An 18,593-nucleotide genomic window follows, 5' to 3' on the forward strand; every position below is an offset into this window, starting at 1 on the left:
TACAAAAGCTGTGCAATTCAGACTATTTATTTAGAGCGCAAAATTATCGGTTACAGCATTTCTAATGCTTAACACTTCACTTTTTCCATTGCACGATATGCGGTATTCGGACGGGACAAAATTTGCCGTAAATTTTAAGGTGATCATTTCGGCAGTTTTGATAGTAAACTCTCTCACAGTCCTCTGGAATGGGACGATTCAACGTCCTGCTTGTCTGCAGAAGCCGGCATGCTGCATATGAAAAGAAACAGATGAGGCGAGTTACCTTCTTGCGATGAAGCGTAGTGTGGCATCGATTTATTCGTTTCTACCAATAAATTTGTGATAATCGAACGCGAATATATGACGACTACCACATACGAAAGAAGCAATTGTCTACATTTGGCCGTTCATATTAGCTTATATATTACGGGTATTAATATTACCGCAGATCTTCAGAGTGTTTATGCTGCGTGCAAGTTCCTGGTTATTTTTCCCAGGACAAACTGTGCACAGATAATGTGGTTTGGTCAGATTCCCTAATTTGCACACATGGCGGATTTTATGTGTCACCATGACAAGTGTTGGTAATCTGACATGCAATTGGGGTAGGTTCTAAGAGTGAGCATTTTATTAATCTGAAGGCCACCAACGAGACTACTAAAAATCTCTAGCCATGTCCACATCATCGATGCTCGTAGCCAAAGTGCTTTTGCTGGTGTTTACCATAATCACCATGAAACATTCATTCAAATTTATTTGTAAGATCTACGGCAAATTTTAAAGCTGGCGGCCGAACTTAATTCACAGTTGAGGCTGCCTTTTCTACCCGTTTTTTATTTCCTTACCGATCATCAACATATTGTTTATTGCCTTTGAGGTGAGCTCCATTGCGCAAGGATCTTGGAGAGTCGCAGGAACTGCATTGTATCTGGACAACGTCGTGGAGGGACGGCGAATAGGACTGTGCTTTTATACAGAATATGTTTGAGCAGTTATAGAATGTGTACATTTCATCAGCGGCGAAAATGTCGTTTTGTTATCTTGAGGCGATGCACTATATAAATAAACATATCATAAACACTTGGTAGCAGATAGAAATATATTACCCTAAACAGTGAATCAGTGTTTGCAAATAATGCATAGTAGTTAGGATGCAGAAACTGCTGTCTGCTATATAAGGCCTACTGTGCCAAAAGGTTTGAAAGTGACAAGTAAGTTAGATGCCTTTTTAACCTTTTAAGTTTCCATCAGTGCTACTGTAGGCCTTCTCTAAGATGTTATGTTACCAGTGTGGACATTATTAATGAAAATCAAATAGAAAATTCAAGGCAACATCCATCAAGTCACTCCAATGTTAACTACTTTTTGTGAAAAGACTTCTTCTAGTTTGAGCGATTTTGCATTTGACCTCTAGGCTGCCTTTTCGGTAAAGCAGTAAATCGCCCTTTTAGACCGGATGCACGTGGCAAAAATATACACCTAATACCTTTCTGAATGTTAATGTTTTTATTATCATTTTAGTATGTTTGCTAAGAGTACAAGTGCATATTTACAGGCTAATGCGAGCTTCTTCGTTGACTGGGGAGAGTTTCAGTTCAGTTCAGGCGTTCAGTCGTGTCCGACTCTTCGTGACCCTATGGACCATGTCACGCCACGCTTTCCGGTCTCTCACTATCTTCTTAACGTCACATAGCTTCATCTGCAATGCCTCGAGAATGCCATCTAACCATCGCGTTCGCTGCCTACCCCTTCTCCGGCGACCCTCAACCTTTCCCAACATCAAATCTTTCTCCAGCGACTCCTCTCTTCTCAGGGGAGAGTTTATATGCCAGCAAAAATACAAACCCTATTTGTGTGTACCCTCAGCAGCCCACAGCCACGGCTTGCGCACTCTCGTTCACACTTGAGCATTCGGTATCACAAGCGAGTGAGATCCGTAGCCCCTGACGCGGTCCTTCGTTCACACTAGTGAGCCACACATTGGTGTAGTCGCCGCTTCGACTGCAAGCTCATTTTAACCCTAAACTGTTTGCTCGATTGAAGCTACATACCCATCAAACACATCAAGTTATACGATGTGACGAAGTGAAAGAACATTATCATTTAATTATTTCATAAAATATGGCACGTCTGAAGCACACATTGTGGCAACATGAGCTTCAACAGGCTATTTGCAAGCATAGTAAACAAAAGTGGTATACTTGCCGCTCTCACTAAGGACATCGTCGATCTTATTGCAAACGTCGACCTTAAACACAGAGCATTTGTCTTCGGGATGACGCTTCTTCTACAGCACACGATCTTAATATGCCGATAACCATGTATGCTGTAGCCGTCACTGAGCTGACATTCAATTGCGAGCACGCAGCGGCCTATTGCCACTGAGGGAGGCTACCGGAGAATGCCGTGGGGCCGCGGGGGCACAACTCCCTCGCCTTCCTATTGGACGATGAAAATCGGCGGAATGTTTCCAGGGAAAGATTCGCTGCCGAACCTAACTGGCTTTCCGCGAGAGCGAGCAGATTTCGCTCGCTCTCGCCGCCGAATGCTCTAGTGTGAACGAGGTTGAACAGTCTGGCGTTAGTGTATTTTGCAGGTCTTTTCCAAGCAATCGATAAGAAAAATTACGAAAAATGACAATAGCTGCGCCGCAATTATGGACTACCCATCTAATCGCCAAATTCTTTTCTGGATTTAGGGATAAAGCACTGAGCAACTAAACCCTACTTATTTTGCTTGACTTACAGCGCCATCTGTGTCTCGCCTTTATAAAATTACGTGAGCAGCATTTCAAGCCTACAATTCTTTCGTCAATTTGAACGGCTGCGTGACCTCCTTACTAAGCAAACGCAAAAACACATCGAAAAGCCCGAAAAAGGATATCAAAGCTTTGATGTAAGCCTGTGTTAGACACGTATTGTCAAATAATTTGCCCTTATTTTATTTACTTGTGACGGTTTCTCCAACGTACAGAGTGAAGTTGATATTGAAGTAGTTGTGTCAATGAATATAAATTTAAAAGTTGATATGTCTTTGTGTCCAAACTGTGCAATACCGCTGCGTCGATACACCAACGCGCCTCAGGAACTAGTTAGCGCAGTTCCCGTGGTGAGAACTGCGAGTACATCACGCAATATAATGTCTAGAAATGTCACTGCGAATGTGCTTGAAGTTGTTGTGAAAGATGTGACAGTCTTGTAAGTTGTGCATACTGGCATTACTGTGTCAGTAATAAGTCGGACAACTATGTAGCAAGCTACACAAATTGAAGACGCCTTTTCTTACATTTTGCTTCACGCCGCTAATGCATATTTGGTCTTCCCTTGGGCAGGCTTGACAGCCAGGGTTGTCTTTCGCGGCTCATTATATACAATAGAATTCATTGTATACAACAGAATAGAATAGAATAGAAAAAAAATGTAGGCGAGGTAGGACTCTGCATTCCGTCCGATACCGATTTGTTACCTGCGCAAAGCAAGCTGACATCGAGGTACCTCCAATTTGATCTTTCACGATTCCTGTTTCTTGCCTTTCCGCACCAGACGGCGGTGTATTTCACCCAGTGCGCCTGCTTCGCATCCCATCACACTCTGCTTCTACCCTCCGCTGTGCTCACTGTCCAATACAAGACGGCTCCGGTGTAATTGAGCTCTCCAACCCTGATTTAGCTCCTGCTCTTTTCATCGCGGTGAGTGCCTTAGTCACTTCAAACTCATCAATGACTTGATCTTCTGGGATTGTTGAACAGATTTCTCCTCTCTTCCTGGAAACTCTCTTAGTTTCATGAAACTACTGCTTCTAAAGTAGCTGAAGTCTTTCCGGATTTCTCGATGCAAGCCTCGCCCCAACACAGCACGCCCAGATTTTTCACCTACAGAACAAGCATCCATATTCATTCCATATTTCAAAGCACCGAATCGGCCACACATTGCTGTCACCCATAAGATTAATACCGGTATCCACAAGCTACTGCGTGAATGCTCATATTGGGTTTCGGCAGCTGTACGACAAATTATTGAAAAAAAAAGTCGACAACATGCTTCCGCCGGGTGTCATTTCAGCTTCCAGCAATCCATGACTCTCGCCTGTCTTCCTTCTAAATAAAAGGATGGCACTATTCTGTTTTCGTTATCGGCGCCTTAACGTCGCCCAAAAGAATGTTGCTGCTGCGAATTTATGACTGCTTGCAAAGAGCTGAATTACTTCCTTTTTTAGGCTTGCGATCAGGATATTAGTAAGTCCCTCTGGCGGATGCCCTACGTGCCAAGGCCGTTTATGTAACAATTATGTTCCATTTGTGTTGTATGGATGCGAGAGTTGGACTGTGAAAAAGGCTGACCGCCGAAGAATTGACGCGTTTGAATTGTGGTGCTGGCGGACTCTTGAGAGTTCCTTGGACTGCCAGAAGATCAAATCAGTCGATATTGTCGGCCATAAACCCAGACTGCTCATTGGAAGGTGAAATTCTAAAGGTTAAGCTCAGCTACTTCGGTCATCTGATGAGAAGAGAGGAGTCGCTGGAGAAAGATTTGATGTTGGGAAAGGTTGAGGGTCGCCGGAGAAGGGGTAGGCAGCGAACGCGATGGTTAGATGGCATCCTCGAGGCACTGCAGATGAACTTATGTGATGTTAGGAAGATAGTGAGAGACGGGAAAGCGTGGCATGACATGGTCCATAGGGTCACGAAGCGTCTGACACGACTGAACGACTGAAATGAACTGAACTGATGAATTCATGCTGGCCTGTACGAGTTCAGCGTCATGCCATTCGGACTTTCTAATTCGCGAGCATCTTTTCAGCCCATGATGGATTCGATTCTCCATGGCCTCTAGTGGAAAACTTGTGCATGCTATTTAGCAGATGGTGCAATCTTCTGTTCTGATTTTGAGAGCCACCTTCTACACTTGGAGTGCGTGTTTAAGAGTTTAATCGAAGCCGGGCTCAAGCTTAATCTGAAGAATTGTCGCTTTCGCGCTTTCAAGTTCACTATTTTAGGCCATGTCACCTCCAAGGACGATGTACTTTATGATCCTGCCAAAGTTCACACCATCTCTGAGCTCCAAATGCCGTTCACTATGAATGAACTGTGCAGCGTTCTCGGCCTAGGCCCCTATCTTCGACATTTGTTCTGAAATTTTGACACTATCAACGCGCCTCTGATGAAACTTCTGCGCGGCGACAACAGCCTGATTTGTCGGTCAAATGCCTGTGACACCGCGTTCCCAACATTCCGCCGGCTCCTCGTTTCACCTCTCATTTCATAACACTATTTTCCAACTCATCGCTCTGAAATGCGTGCCGATGCCACTGTTCCTTTACCTTGGCGCTGTTGTTACGCAATGCAAACAGATTTATGAAAACTATGTTGTAGCCTACGCGACCCGTTCGATGCGAAAAGTACTATATCACAGAAAAGGAATGCCTAGCCAATATTTTGGCGAATTTAATAAAGTTTTGCCCTGACATGTACGGCCTCGCTTTCCACATCATCACGGACCACCATTCCTTGTTTTGGCTGTCCTCCTTAAAATACCCACTGGGACGGTTAGTCGGATAGGCGCTCCATCTTAAAGAGCACCATCTATCGCTCCGCCCAGAAAAAATGACACTGACATCTTGTTCCGCTATACCCTACCAACACTCAGCTCTTGCTGTTTCCGCGTCGAACACTCTTAATTTACACATCCTTTGCGCAACATTGCCGGCTAGCCACAAGAGGATCCTTGAATAGCTCGTCTTGTCAGCTTTCTCTCGGATCCATTGGCTGCTCCCTACTGATGCCATACACCGCCAGGCTGCTCACTTCGCCATTTGCGACGGCCTCCTGTACCGCCGTAACTACGCACCTAACTGTCGAAAGTCGCTGCTTGTCATCCTTGCACAATTGAGTTCAAACATCTGAGCATTATTTCCCCTCATGACCCACAGTACGTTCATAACGGAGCCTTTTAAACATACTCTCGTCTTCGCCTCCGCTATTATTGACATGGTACGTTTACAAACATTAGCAAGTACGTACGCTCGTGCGCCCACTGCCAATGGCGCTATTCTGGCCCTGACACCTTAGTCGGACCGATGCAGTGTGTTCCTTACCCCTCACACCTTTCTACCGCATTTGGATCGACCTCTATGTTACGCTTACTACATCGCTCAATGGCTGAGTCATCGTAGCCGTTGACTACCTGACTCGTTACGCTGAAACCGCGGCTATCCCTGAGGCTACGGCATCCGATGTTGCATCTTTTATCACTCACCACTTCATTTAGCGCCATGGCGCACCCCGCCACTGTTTGAGCAACAGGGGTGTCTTTCTTTCGGCAGTGACATATTCTTTACTGCAAAATCTAATATCGTTGACCGCACTACTACGCCATGCTATTCACGGAAGAATGGATTGCAGAAAAGGCTTATCCGCGCCTAGGGCTACATGCTGTCCGTGTACATTGCGCCTGACCATTCCGACTGGGACCGGCTCCTACCATTCGTTACGTATGCTCATAATGGTGCCATGATCCGGTTGTATTTCACACGATGGATTAAGAAAACGAAAATTTATATCCTCATCCACAAACTCACAAAGCAACAAAGAAACATATGCGTATTTATCACACGTAGATGACCGCCACAAAAACGCGAGCAAATATCAGAGCATAAAGGCGATTTCCAGTTTTTTGCCTGCATGGTAGAGTAACTTCGAGTATCGCATCAACGAAGGAACAGTTAACTTGAAATTGCTGCAGTATACTCTTAAGAAAAGGCGGAGTGAGATTACCGACGTACAACGCACACATATCATCATAGGGGGCAGAGCACGTTATCGACAGCATTGCAAAATGGTTGCTCACACACGTATTTTATGCCGGACACTGGCGAAACCCAGAGTCCTGGGGACGCCAGCCCACGACAGATGGCGCCTGTTGAGCAGATGTAAGTATTACGGAGACGAAGGGGATGCTCTAGGCTTCAGTTTTGGTGCCGTTAAGTCAGTAATGAAAGGTGTTAGGCAAGGAGACACAATCTCCCCCAGTACTATTCACAGCTTGCTTAGAGGAGGTATTAAGACTTGGAATAGGAGCAGTTAGGGATAAGGGTAGATGGAGAATACCTCAGTAATCTGCGATTTGCTGATGACATTGCCTTGCTATGCAACTCGGGGGATGAACTGCAAATAATGATTGATGACCTAGACAGGAAAAGTAGAAAGGTAGGCTTGAAAATCAATATGCAGAAGACTAAGGTAATGTTCAACAGCGTCGGGAAGGAACAGCAGTTTGCATTAGGTAGCGAAGTACTGGAAGTAGTAGGCAATTATGTCTACTTAGGACAGGTAGTAACCGCAGATTCGGACCATGAAAAGGAAATAACAAGAAGAATAAGATTGGGATGGAGAGCATTTGGCAAGCACTCGCAGCTTATGACTAGCAGCTTACCGGTATCGCTCAAGAGGAAAGTATACAATAGTTGCATCTTGCCTGTACTCACCTATGGGGCCGAAACGTGGAGACTAACCAAGAGAGTTCTACTTAAGTTGAGGACAACCCAGAGGGCTATGGAACGAAAAATGGCAGGGGTAACATTAGGAGATAGAAAGCGTGCAGAGTGGGTCAGAGAAATAACCCAAGTTACCGACATTCTAGTGGAAATTAAGAAGAAATTGACATGGGCAGGACATGTAGTGCGAAGAGAGGATAACCGGTGGTCGCTGAGGGTAACAAACTGGATTCCAAGGGAAGGAAAGCGTAGCAGAGGGCGGCAGAAAGTTAGGTGGGCGGATGAGATCAAGAAGTTCGCAGGGGTCAAGTGGATGCAGCTAGCACAGAACCGGGTTAAGTGGAGAAATATGGGAGAGGCCTTCGCCCTACAGTTGGTATAATCAGGCTGATGATGATGACGTCAGTTTTGATGATCTTCAACGGCTCATCTGATCAGGGTCTTACAATACTAGGCCATGAAATACCCAGAGTAGCAGAATATAAATATCTGGGGGTATGGGTAAACGAAGGATTGGCATACATTGGAAAGCATGAGCAACCACTTCAGGCCTAAGGGCGAAGAAATGCCGGGATAATGAAACATAGGGCGTTGTGGGGATACAACAGGTATGGGGTTTTTAGGGGCATTTGGAAAGGATTTATGGGGCCCGGACTTACTTCGGAAATGCTGTTTCGTGGCTAAAATCAGAGGTACAGTCGACATTAGAAATAAATCAGAGAGCCGTTAGACAATTAACACTAGGTGCCCACGGCAAAACCACAAATGAGACGATACAGGGAGATATGGGCTGGGCATCTTTCGAAGTACGGGAAGCTCAGAGTAAAATGGTATATGAGGAACGCCTGAGGAAACTGGACAGTAACAGGTGGGCAGCTAAAGTATTTAGATACCTATATTGAAACAGCGTTGGCTCACAATGGAGGAAAAGAACAGGAAACAAACTAGTAAGTATGCTAGTCAAAAAGGCGGAGAAATAAAGAGCGTTAAGCTACCGATGAAAAACACATAACGTAAAAATAAATAAATTTGATGGAAAAGAAACAGAGTGTGGAATTATACAGAAAGTGGAAAAGGCAGATCAGGAAGGAAGCTTTCTTTGATAAATCAAGAGGCAGTGCCCTACATTTTGAAGCTAGATCAGGGCGCCTTAGAACACGCAGCTACAAAATAAATTTAGCTATAAAGATGACGCATGTGCTGTATGGGGTACTCAGTAAAAGAATTGACCATATTATACTCGAATGTAATGGTATCCATCCGGAAGTTGAGGCAGGCGCAGTCACTGTTTCTGAAGCTCTGGGGTTTAGAGATACCAGTGGCCGGGTTAATAAACAGGCGGTGGAAGCTAACAAAAGCGACTTGAAGATTGGTGGCTTAAAGCAGAGAAGTGACATAATGTTGGTAATGTTAAAACAAAAATTTAGTAAATAGAAAATGATGGTATAGTTAACCAATCTAAAATAATATTTAAGATACAGGGAGAAAAATGAGCATGATAGCTACTGCTACCACCTCGTTTCAAAGGGGATGCTCCTATAATCCATCCATCCATCCATCCATCCATCCATCCATCCATCCATCCATCCATCCATCCATCCATCCATCCATCCATCCATCCATCCATCCATCTATCCATCCATCCATCCATCAATCCATCCATCCATCCGTCCATCCATCCGTCCACCCATCCGTCCATCTAACCATCCATCCGTCCATCCATTCATCCGTCCATCCATCCAACCATCCGTCCGTCCGTCCGTCCGTCCGTCCGTCCGTCCGTCCGTCCATCCATCCATTCATCGGGAGCGCGCTAGCAGCCCATGTGCTAGGGTTAAAAACTTTAGTCTATAAATATCAGTAGCTCAGATCAGAGCCCTCATTGCAGTCTTTCTAGGTTCCTAGTCGAACAGATGAAGCTGCTCGGCCTTTATGATATTATAAAAACGTTTTAAAAACTCGTCCATTAATTTGCACTCCAAAGGCACCAAGGTCTGCAAAATGTTCTCTAAGTGCAATTGAATTATCCTGCTTCAACATTTCCTTAAATCCCTCTTAATAATTGAGTTGGCCTATTTGAAATATGGAGAGGCCTTTTTGAGTGCGACTAATTATTGATTCCAATCTTCAGTTCAAAATGCTTGTCAACGAGTTTATACATATTCATCTCCACTGGTAGAGACTAAAAGAAGGTGCTTTTTATTTCTGGCGCTAAAAATAAAGCCTTCCGCATACGCACAAGCTCTTGTTTACACTGGCGTCATTTTATCTTCCTTTTAGGCTACATACTTTGCTAACGCTAATATCCTCATGTGCCAACAAATTCATAAGATGGCGTAACCGGGTTCTAATACAGTGTAAATGATTGTTTCAAGTCAAGAGCTGGTTTGTGAGAAAATTTGCAGTCGTCCAATTAGGCGTAGCTTTATTATAGCGTTGAGAGCAAAATATAAAAAAAAACGATTGTTTAGAAAAGTTTTAAATTACAAGTTATTATCTTCATATCAATTGCCATCTAAATGTTCAGAGAACTTCTTATCCAGTCACTTTAATCATTGTGTTTTTATTACACAACTTTAGTGGTGCACTTTTGACAGCTTGAAAGCGTTTTGACACCTTCCAGGCAAACGACTAGTGGCATATGCAATAAGCAATGGCTTAATGAGTAGGTTTTGCTTGTGAAAATAAAATAAAATGTACCCACGTGCTGTATGCAGAGGTTACGACATAACAGTAACACTTGAAACTGCATATAGACATTTAGCTATTAGTTATACAAACACAGCGTGTATACTTCTAATCAATTCTAAAGTCTTCAGAACACTTACCCCTTCCAATGAGTTTGCGACGATAAACGAGAATGAAACATCTGTTTTTCGGATCAGCAAACATAACCTTGAATGATGTGTAGGGGCCATCTAAATTTTTCAGTATAATAAAATCCACAAAATATCCTTGTTATTTTAGTTTGTCCATGCGTAGTTCAGACTGTGATTTATTTTATTATCACTTCTGCTGCCAAAATCTGCAATTATTTTCTCTGTTTCAACTTTTAGCATTATCATTGAAGTGTACACGACAGATTGCATCAAATATATTGGATAGTAAAAAAATATGTATGAACTGCTTAGAAAGAGATGTCTTTTCTAGTAATTGCTGCATACCCCCTCTCATTAAACTGAGGTTAATCTCCCGAGAACAACCACAATGAAAAATTTCCATTCTGACAAAAAAAGAACAGAATAGTAAGTGTGTCATGTGGAGAAAGTGCTTAGAATTTTAGAAATGCCTGGACTGCTTTGGCGATGAGGTCCAGTCATCACAAGTTAGCGATGCTGCTTGTAATACCGGGGCCTCATTCCAAGAGCAAATGGTTGTTTCCTTCGATGACGCCATAAGCGGTGTCGATATCTGCGCCACCAGCGCAAACTACAATGCTTGATCGGGGCGGCACGGTCAATGTTCGGGCGAGGACGTTTAAAGCGACGTATTGCATCGAAGACGTCGTAGTAGTTATGGCTTTGTCCGCCGAGAGCTTGAGGAGCTTGGATCGGAGGAAGTCATTCGTGAAAATCATATCGCGCGAAAACTGCTGTAGTTCCACGAAACTGTTGGATACGTCCGTGTACGGTTACTCTTGCTGTGCGTTGCCCTGACTGAGTAATGAGGTTACCACCAGCGATGCGAATAAGCGGGCCATCTCAAGCGGTCGTTACTTTCCTGAGCTCCAAGGCCAAGTGTCCATTAATGACCTAATAGGCAGCTCCCGTGTCGGCGAGGGCAGTGACTGTGCGACCGTCGACAGCAACTTCAAGGTCGCTTGTTCAGCTCCTCGTATTGCAAGTGTGCCTCGGTGTCCGAATTCGGCTTCATTGTTTATTGCGGTCACGACTTGGGCCCATTGCTGTTACTTCGCTGGCGGCGATGTGTTCTTGAACTCTGGTTGTGTTTTCGTGGATGTTTTCTCTGTACGCCCGGTGGTGTCACTTTAGAGCCTGGGTGCGTCATTGTCGAGGATAGGCTTCATAGGTTTCGTCGTCGTAAAAGCGGTGTCGTCATTTCTCGTCGTAGGTGGCGGATGTTGTTTGGCTTTTAACCGTTGAGAAAAATCACCTCCGAACGTTGCTGCATTCAATTTCACGTACGGTGGCCAGCGGACCCTGTATAAACATGGCCGCGGCCCGGCGACGCAAATCGGACGTTGTACAGCGAGGGGAGCAATACCGATAAGATGACCCTGCCCTGCGGAAGTAATGTTCGATTTCTTCTGGTCGTTTGAAAGACGGGACCGTGGGGCGGCAATGGCGAAGCCGCGCAGGCCGATGCGTTTGTACGGACAGTGCCCAAAAATGTGGCCTGCCTCACCGCAATGAAATCATAGAGGAAAATTGTAGAGCTACAATTACAAATATGGAGCCCGAATTGGTGTGGTGATTTTTTGATAATGTTGCTAATAGGTGCTTTGCAGAAACTCTGCTACTCTTGTTTTTTTTTATCTCTTTGAATAGAGAATTACCTGCTGGCAGTAGAGCAAGACCGCACCTAGTTTGTACAATTTTCGCTATTTTTTGATTCTGCGTTTTAAATTATTTACTTCAAAAGTTATTCATAGATTACGTGTTTTGCGATCTTTCCTATTGATGGACAAACTACAATACGCAGTGCATAGGATGCACCCTCAGCTGTAATCATATTTCATTTTTGTCTGCGGAGCCTTCAGTAGATAAGTTGTGAAAGTCAAGGTATATATGCGTAAAGTATGTTGACAGCCCCATTGTCCGCTTTATTAAAGTCATACACAGGCTTATTAGAACCACGCTGGTATAGCTTTCCCGGGAACAGTATTGTGTACTAAACCATATCATCGTCAGGTAAGCCATCCAGAATATTCACGCTACCCTTATCTTTCAAAAAACGATCACTTAAATGAGATCTAAAATAGAGCTGGAAGAATCCTGCCTTCCAGTACCTTGCAACAATTTGTGTTAGGGTAAAAGTGAACATGAAGTTTACCAGAATGTTGTTTATTTGCATGGAAGGACTTAATGAGTCCAGGTTTATGTCTGGAAGTTTGAAATCACCAGCCGTTATCTTAGCACTCGCCATCATGTACTACTAAATGTACTCAGGATGCCGCTCAAGACAGGAGACACCTGCATTTGGGGTCCGTATTATTCGCTTACGGAGGCAGAGCTTTGAGATTGTCGAATTTCGCAGCATACCGCTTCTACGCCTGGAACGTCTGGCATTATTGAAAAGCGTAAACTTTGCGGTAAAAGCACAACCGCGTCGCTCCTGTAGGCATTTTATTATTTCGTGCCGCGGCGTAACCAGGTTGACCAATTTTTGACATAAGCATGCAGCCATGTTTCCGTGCTGAAAGTAATATCCGGGTTCACAGCTATTAGAATTCCCCTCTAGTTGTTCTACTTTGTTTATGAGGCTGAGCGCATTTAAATTAATAACAGTTGATGGCGGCGGCGCCCTCGAGTTACATGGGTTCGGACATCGTCCTTTCTTTCGTTTTTTGTTCTAATGCTGTCGTCGTGCCATTTATACAAGCGTTTATTTATTTTGATTTTATTGTAATTCAAGTAGACTGTGATTTTGATCGCGCTTTATTTTTGTTCGCTCACAAAGCTTATTTGTAATGCACGGACAGCTCGGAAAGCGTCTTTAATAATTGAATAGTCAATTTGAATCTTTGTACAATTTTCGAGTAGGTTAGCTTGATCACTATATGGTTTGGTTTGTAAGATACTTGCTTCTGTCCTTTCGAAGCCTGCCGTTTGATTTCAAACTTATTAGATAATATTTTCTCTGCAATCCCTTGGAGGCATTGCGTGGTCTTATGCTCTTGTTAAGTCCATATAAAATTTGATGACATCTGTGGTTCATTTATCTAATTCGTCAACTGTTTAGTCAAGGATACAACCAAATTTTCAAGTTTGTCAACTCTCTGCGCATTCCAAGGCCTGTTTTTCTATCTTGCAGATTTTGTCCAGCTTTTTATCAACTTACCCTATATTTTGGTTTGCAACCGTGTTTTTTTATTTTTACCTCCTGGATATCTTTCGCGATCGCTTTGAGTTGCTCTTCATGCGTTTCGGTTACGTGTCCGGGATTTCTCTCAACATCTCCCCCTAGTAACAACAGGGATCTTAAAGAGACAAAGACACTTTAGAAGCACTCAATAAGCGGGGATGGGTACGGTAGCAAAAATAGAGATTGCGGCTACGGAAAGTTTTGCCGTACCGCTTTTGAAACAAGATATCAAGCAGAAATGGGTTTGACTTTTGCATCTCACCAATACTGCTGCGCCCACAGAAAGTTTCCCCGCCGAAGATGTCGCTTATAAAACAGTCCACTGACGTCACCATCGTCGTCCCAGATGTTGCTGTCCATAATAGCGTAGCGCTGCTAGGAACGCAGGGGTCCCTATCCACGTCTGATGCTTGATGGAAGAATCAGTCAATCTCGCCGATCCCTAGCCTCAATAATTCGTTGGAAGCATTTTTCCTTGATGAGGGTCCAAAAGATTACAGCAGCAATGCAAGCGAAATCTGGATCCCAAACAGAAATGGGTCTGAATTCTGCATCTTCGCAATGCTGGCGCGCACACTGAAATGTTCCCTGCCAAATATGTCGCTTATAAACTAGTCCACTGAAGTCACCGTCGTCGTCCCAGATGTTGCTCTTCATAATATAGTAGCGCTGTTAGGACCGTAGTGGTCACTGTCCCCGTCTGACGATTGATGAAGAGGCAGCCATGCTCACCGCTCCCATGCCGGTACAATTCCATGGAAGCATTTGTCCTTGATGAGCGTCCAGAAATTGCTAGCAGCAATCCAAGCGAAACTTGAACCACAAACCGAAATAGGTTTGACTTCTGCATCTCGGTAATGCTGCCGAGCCATATTGTACCTTACGCCCGCCTCTGCAGTCTTCGTTCAGCAGACTCACCAGAACTGCGTGCAATATTGATCAAAGTGTCCAACTAGATCTTAGTCAAGCAATCATACAATATAGATGTTTGGAAACGTTGCAAATGCAATGTGCCTGACGATTATTAGAGTGGTTTACCGCTAATCAATTGCGGTTGGGCCAATGTAATATACCTTTGTGTTGCTATTTCATTAAGTAATAACAAAATAATTCATCTTAAGTGGTAGTGTAAATGTTTCGCCGAAATCTTAAGAGAACAATTGAATAGTGGGAAGGTACTACGAAGTTCGGTCTGTTTCAGGTCTCAAGTGCTCTTAGTAGAGGGCATCTTGTTTGGGACTTTTTCTTTAGGCAGTCACCTTGATCAAGACATCTGCTCCTCAGAAAATATTAGATTTAGCTCCAAGTCCCACGTATCGCCATTTATCTATTTGTGGCTCCCACATAAAATATGATAATATTGTTACGTGGTGGCAAGCCGATAAAAACTGGAGAACAGAGAACAGATAGTTGATGCTCGATGGTAGTGAGATGGCGTTTAATGAACATGTTAGCGGGCCTAGCGCGAGCGTTCCTGCCCGTGCCACTGCCCGCTTCTTCTACGTTGCACGTCCGTAAAAATATTTGCAAATAATGTTGCGTGGTAATGTGAATAATTATGCATATTTACCTTGCATTGTTTGGTGACTTACGACATTAGGATGAGGTCGGAACCCATCGACACTGGTAGTAAGCGTCGTAACAAAAGCTTTCCTGCGAGATGAATAAAATTTCTTCTGTTAATGAGATCGGATGCAACTGCTATTTTACCAGTCAACTTACATATTCCTTGGTGTTCCAGGAGGGCTGTAGTACACAATGTATTCAAAAGAATTCAGAGAGGTTTGGCGTAATTTCATCGTTGCCTGGCAGTGGCTTGTCGGAGCTGGGGAGATTTTTCTCGTCATCTTTGTCACAAATAAGAGGTCACTAGATTCTGTAAACTACAAGCATAAGATGTTAGGTTTGAATTCAGATCGAATTAATTGGTCTGTCGCTGAAAATCGCCAGTGCATGAGAAAATAAGATGGGGCAGAGCTCTAAACAAGTGCCTCGAAGGTCCTACCTAAAATTGATCATATAAGTGCAAGATACATAGGATGTCCGGCAAAATTTCAGATTATCTTAGTTTTATTTTACTGGCAGTTTTGGAAGGTAGTTTACGACTGGCAGTTTTACGCCTTTCATCAACGTAAGAATGAGTATGCAACGCTTTAGAGAGAGGGAGAAAGCTTATTTACGCCTCTTTTTTAAGATGAACAAACATCTTTGAAAATGTAGATAGGGCGATGAGCAAGGCAGCTCCTGTTGAAAGGGTTTTCAAAAACACTTCAAAGAAAAGATAATTTGGAGGAAACCGCTGCGGAGGCGTAGAGGAAGCAAGTGTTTCTAAGCTTCATGCTTCCAAGAAGGCATTAAAAGTTAAAGCTGGGCAAGTTTGCTTCGGTGTAGAACCCATAAAATAGAAAAAAGCAAAAAATAAGAATAGCACTAGCAAAACACCAACAGCAAAGACAAGTTTAAAAGCAGATGACACTTGTATGCATTCCTGGAGAGCCTGTTGCTCCGCGGTGCACATGTTTGAAACCTTTTTAACTTAAGTTACGGGTTCCGGATCCTGTCAATGCACCCCGTGACGCGTAGCGTTCATTGCTTTGGCAGCCCCCGTAGTGCGGGCGGAAATGTCGTCGGCCGGAAGCTGTTAGGAAACCCGTAGCAGGATTCCGCCGAGGCTGCAATTTATAAATTTTTGTACTCGTACCCACGCCGTTGCGGCGCCACGGCGTGCTGCTAATGCACCGATCATTGACGCGTCGCGACTTTGAAGGACAGCTTCGGTAGTCCGGATATGCTGGAGGATTTCATCTGTACCCGGGCTTTGTTTTGCTTTTTTTGTGTTTTCCTTAGGTTACTGTTCCCAACAGCTTTTTTTTACTTTTTTGGCTCACTCCAAAAGAAAAATACCCTCCCCCCATTTATCTTTTAATCACCTCCTTTCCGTGGAACCATGTCGCTCAAGCGACAGCAATCGCCTCAACACATGCACTACGGTTTCATCCTGTCTGATTTTGTTTCATTTTTTAGGAAATTATTCAAGAAAGCTGTCTTGCTTCTCGCTCTTTCTGTCTATTCTATGATGCATACTCCTAAAAAAACAGAGAAGCATTAATTTCCACTCTCCCTATCTCAACAGTTTTATTAAATGCGAGCCGTTCCGCGCTCATTGTTATCTTGTTGAAGGGTGGTCCACCAACAGAACTGTCGGTAAAAAAACGAAAATAATTAGGAAATTAAGTGACCTTCTTATTGAATATCTCTGGGGCATCAATCAATGAAACATGCGGCTTTATATATATATAGCAGTTCGGAAGAAGGCACTATGAACCAGAAGTTATATTATTATAAAGTAGACTGACACATGCTTAAATACATAACTCGTTATGTTTTTAAGCGTGTGTCAGTCTACTTTTTAATATATATATATATATATATATATATATATATATAATAAAAATGTTAAAATGAAGGGCTAACTTCGTGAAGGAAAATCTAAGAGTAGGTACTTGCTGTAGCAAGTGGATTTTAATATATGTGAATACTCATAAGCAGCTCAGTGCAATGTATGTACATAGAAAAAAAACAACTACACATTCACATCACACACCGCTTCGGCATAGAAAACACTCGGAAGCAGAGGAAATAAAGAAGCGTCAAACAGAAATATTTGCAGTTGAATATTTCCTAAATATTAGTTTGACAAAATTTACACTGCATTTCGTATAGCGTTTAATTCACTCTAATAGAGTTGCTGCCCTTGATTTATAAAGAAGCACACACAACTCTGAAAAGTTGAGACATACAATAATACCAACGTTCATCAAGATGATTTGAACAGCCGTTCAATCAATCGTTCTTCGCAAGATATCACCAGCGAGTAAAACATGAAGGCGATTGAATAATATGCTGTCAATCCCAGTCCTATACCATAATTATGTTTTGTTGGGTTCGTGTTTTTTCTCAACAAATATGTTTGCCATAGTTCTCATTGAACTATTTTCCGATCCCATCAGGAAGTACTGTGACCAGTACTGTATTCTTTGTACACCTTCGTGTACCATATAGTAAAATTCTTAAAAACATTTTTTTGTCATACTATAATACCACATAAAATTATTTCTACATACATACATGCATAGATATGTGGCGTAAAAAGTGCTATAATGTTGCACTGATTAAATATGCTTGCTGCAACCAGCGGAGAACCAACATAATTCAGTTCCAGCTACACCTTTTGCATATAAGCTTTTATATAAGCCTAAGGATGAACTCAATGATAGGCAGCTATAGGCACATGTATCTGTAAGTGATGATGTGTTTGCGTTATGGTGGAATATAAGTTTTATATTCAGGGATAACTTCAACCTTTCACCTTGAACTTTCACATTTCAAGCTCTTAAATCGCAAATGTGCAAGTAAACACAAAGAAAGGAAGAGCTGGGATGACATAACCTTCTACTAAAGCTTACGATTATGAGAATAAATGCGAAACAAGGAACCAGATGCGTTTACATGGCAGCTAAGGCAAGCATCGATGACATCAGTTTGTATTTGTAGAACAACAGTCGCACTCAACATGCTCTGTAGTTATAATAAATACAGTATGTGTTTTCATGCTTCCCACAGTTTCTCTTGTTTCAGCCAAATAGGAAACCGGTCCCTCCTGTCAAATCTCTGTACCAGACAGTCCTCCCGTTTACCGCTACGAACAACATAACGTCTCAAAAATGGCTTTAATACCTGACCAGTTACATAACTAAGATGAGTGCATTAACATGGACACAGCGAGACTTCAGGGAAACAAAAACAGCTTGTTCTGTTTGTATACATTTCTGTGCTGGTGTTTATGCGCTCTTGTTTTCTATGCAGTATCTGCTACGAGAAGTTTCTATAGGGGTCACAACCCCCGCAGACTCTCATAGGTTGGCTATATTGGAGATGTTAAACGCCACACACCAACAAACAATAAGCGCCCAATCATTTGTACTAAATGTACCCATTTTTGAAACGCTGTTTTAGAACAGTTATGATGAAGGGGCTACGGCACGAGGAAGGCATTTAGCCTAACACAAAAGTTC

At 43.0% G+C, this 18,593-nt stretch overlaps 1 long non-coding RNA gene across 2 annotated transcripts in view; it reads right to left on the bottom strand.

Annotated features, from left to right (window-relative positions):
* The window catches only part of LOC146174125 (uncharacterized), a 27,233-nt gene continuing 8,640 nt past the window's right edge, over positions 1-18,593 (bottom strand). For both annotated transcript variants that reach the window (XR_014701660.1, XR_014701661.1), the window contains exons 2-5: positions 15,241-15,401; positions 15,089-15,171; positions 10,302-10,498; positions 1-231 (exon numbers count right to left, since the gene is read on the bottom strand). This is a non-coding gene — a long non-coding RNA (uncharacterized LOC146174125). The remainder of the gene's footprint in view (positions 232-10,301; positions 10,499-15,088; positions 15,172-15,240; positions 15,402-18,593) is intronic.

Source organism: Amblyomma maculatum, chromosome 11 (assembly GCF_055883805.1).
Source record: "Amblyomma maculatum isolate TAMU_Amacu chromosome 11, ASM5588380v1, whole genome shotgun sequence".
In the NCBI taxonomy this organism is placed as follows: domain Eukaryota; kingdom Metazoa; phylum Arthropoda; class Arachnida; order Ixodida; family Ixodidae; genus Amblyomma; species Amblyomma maculatum.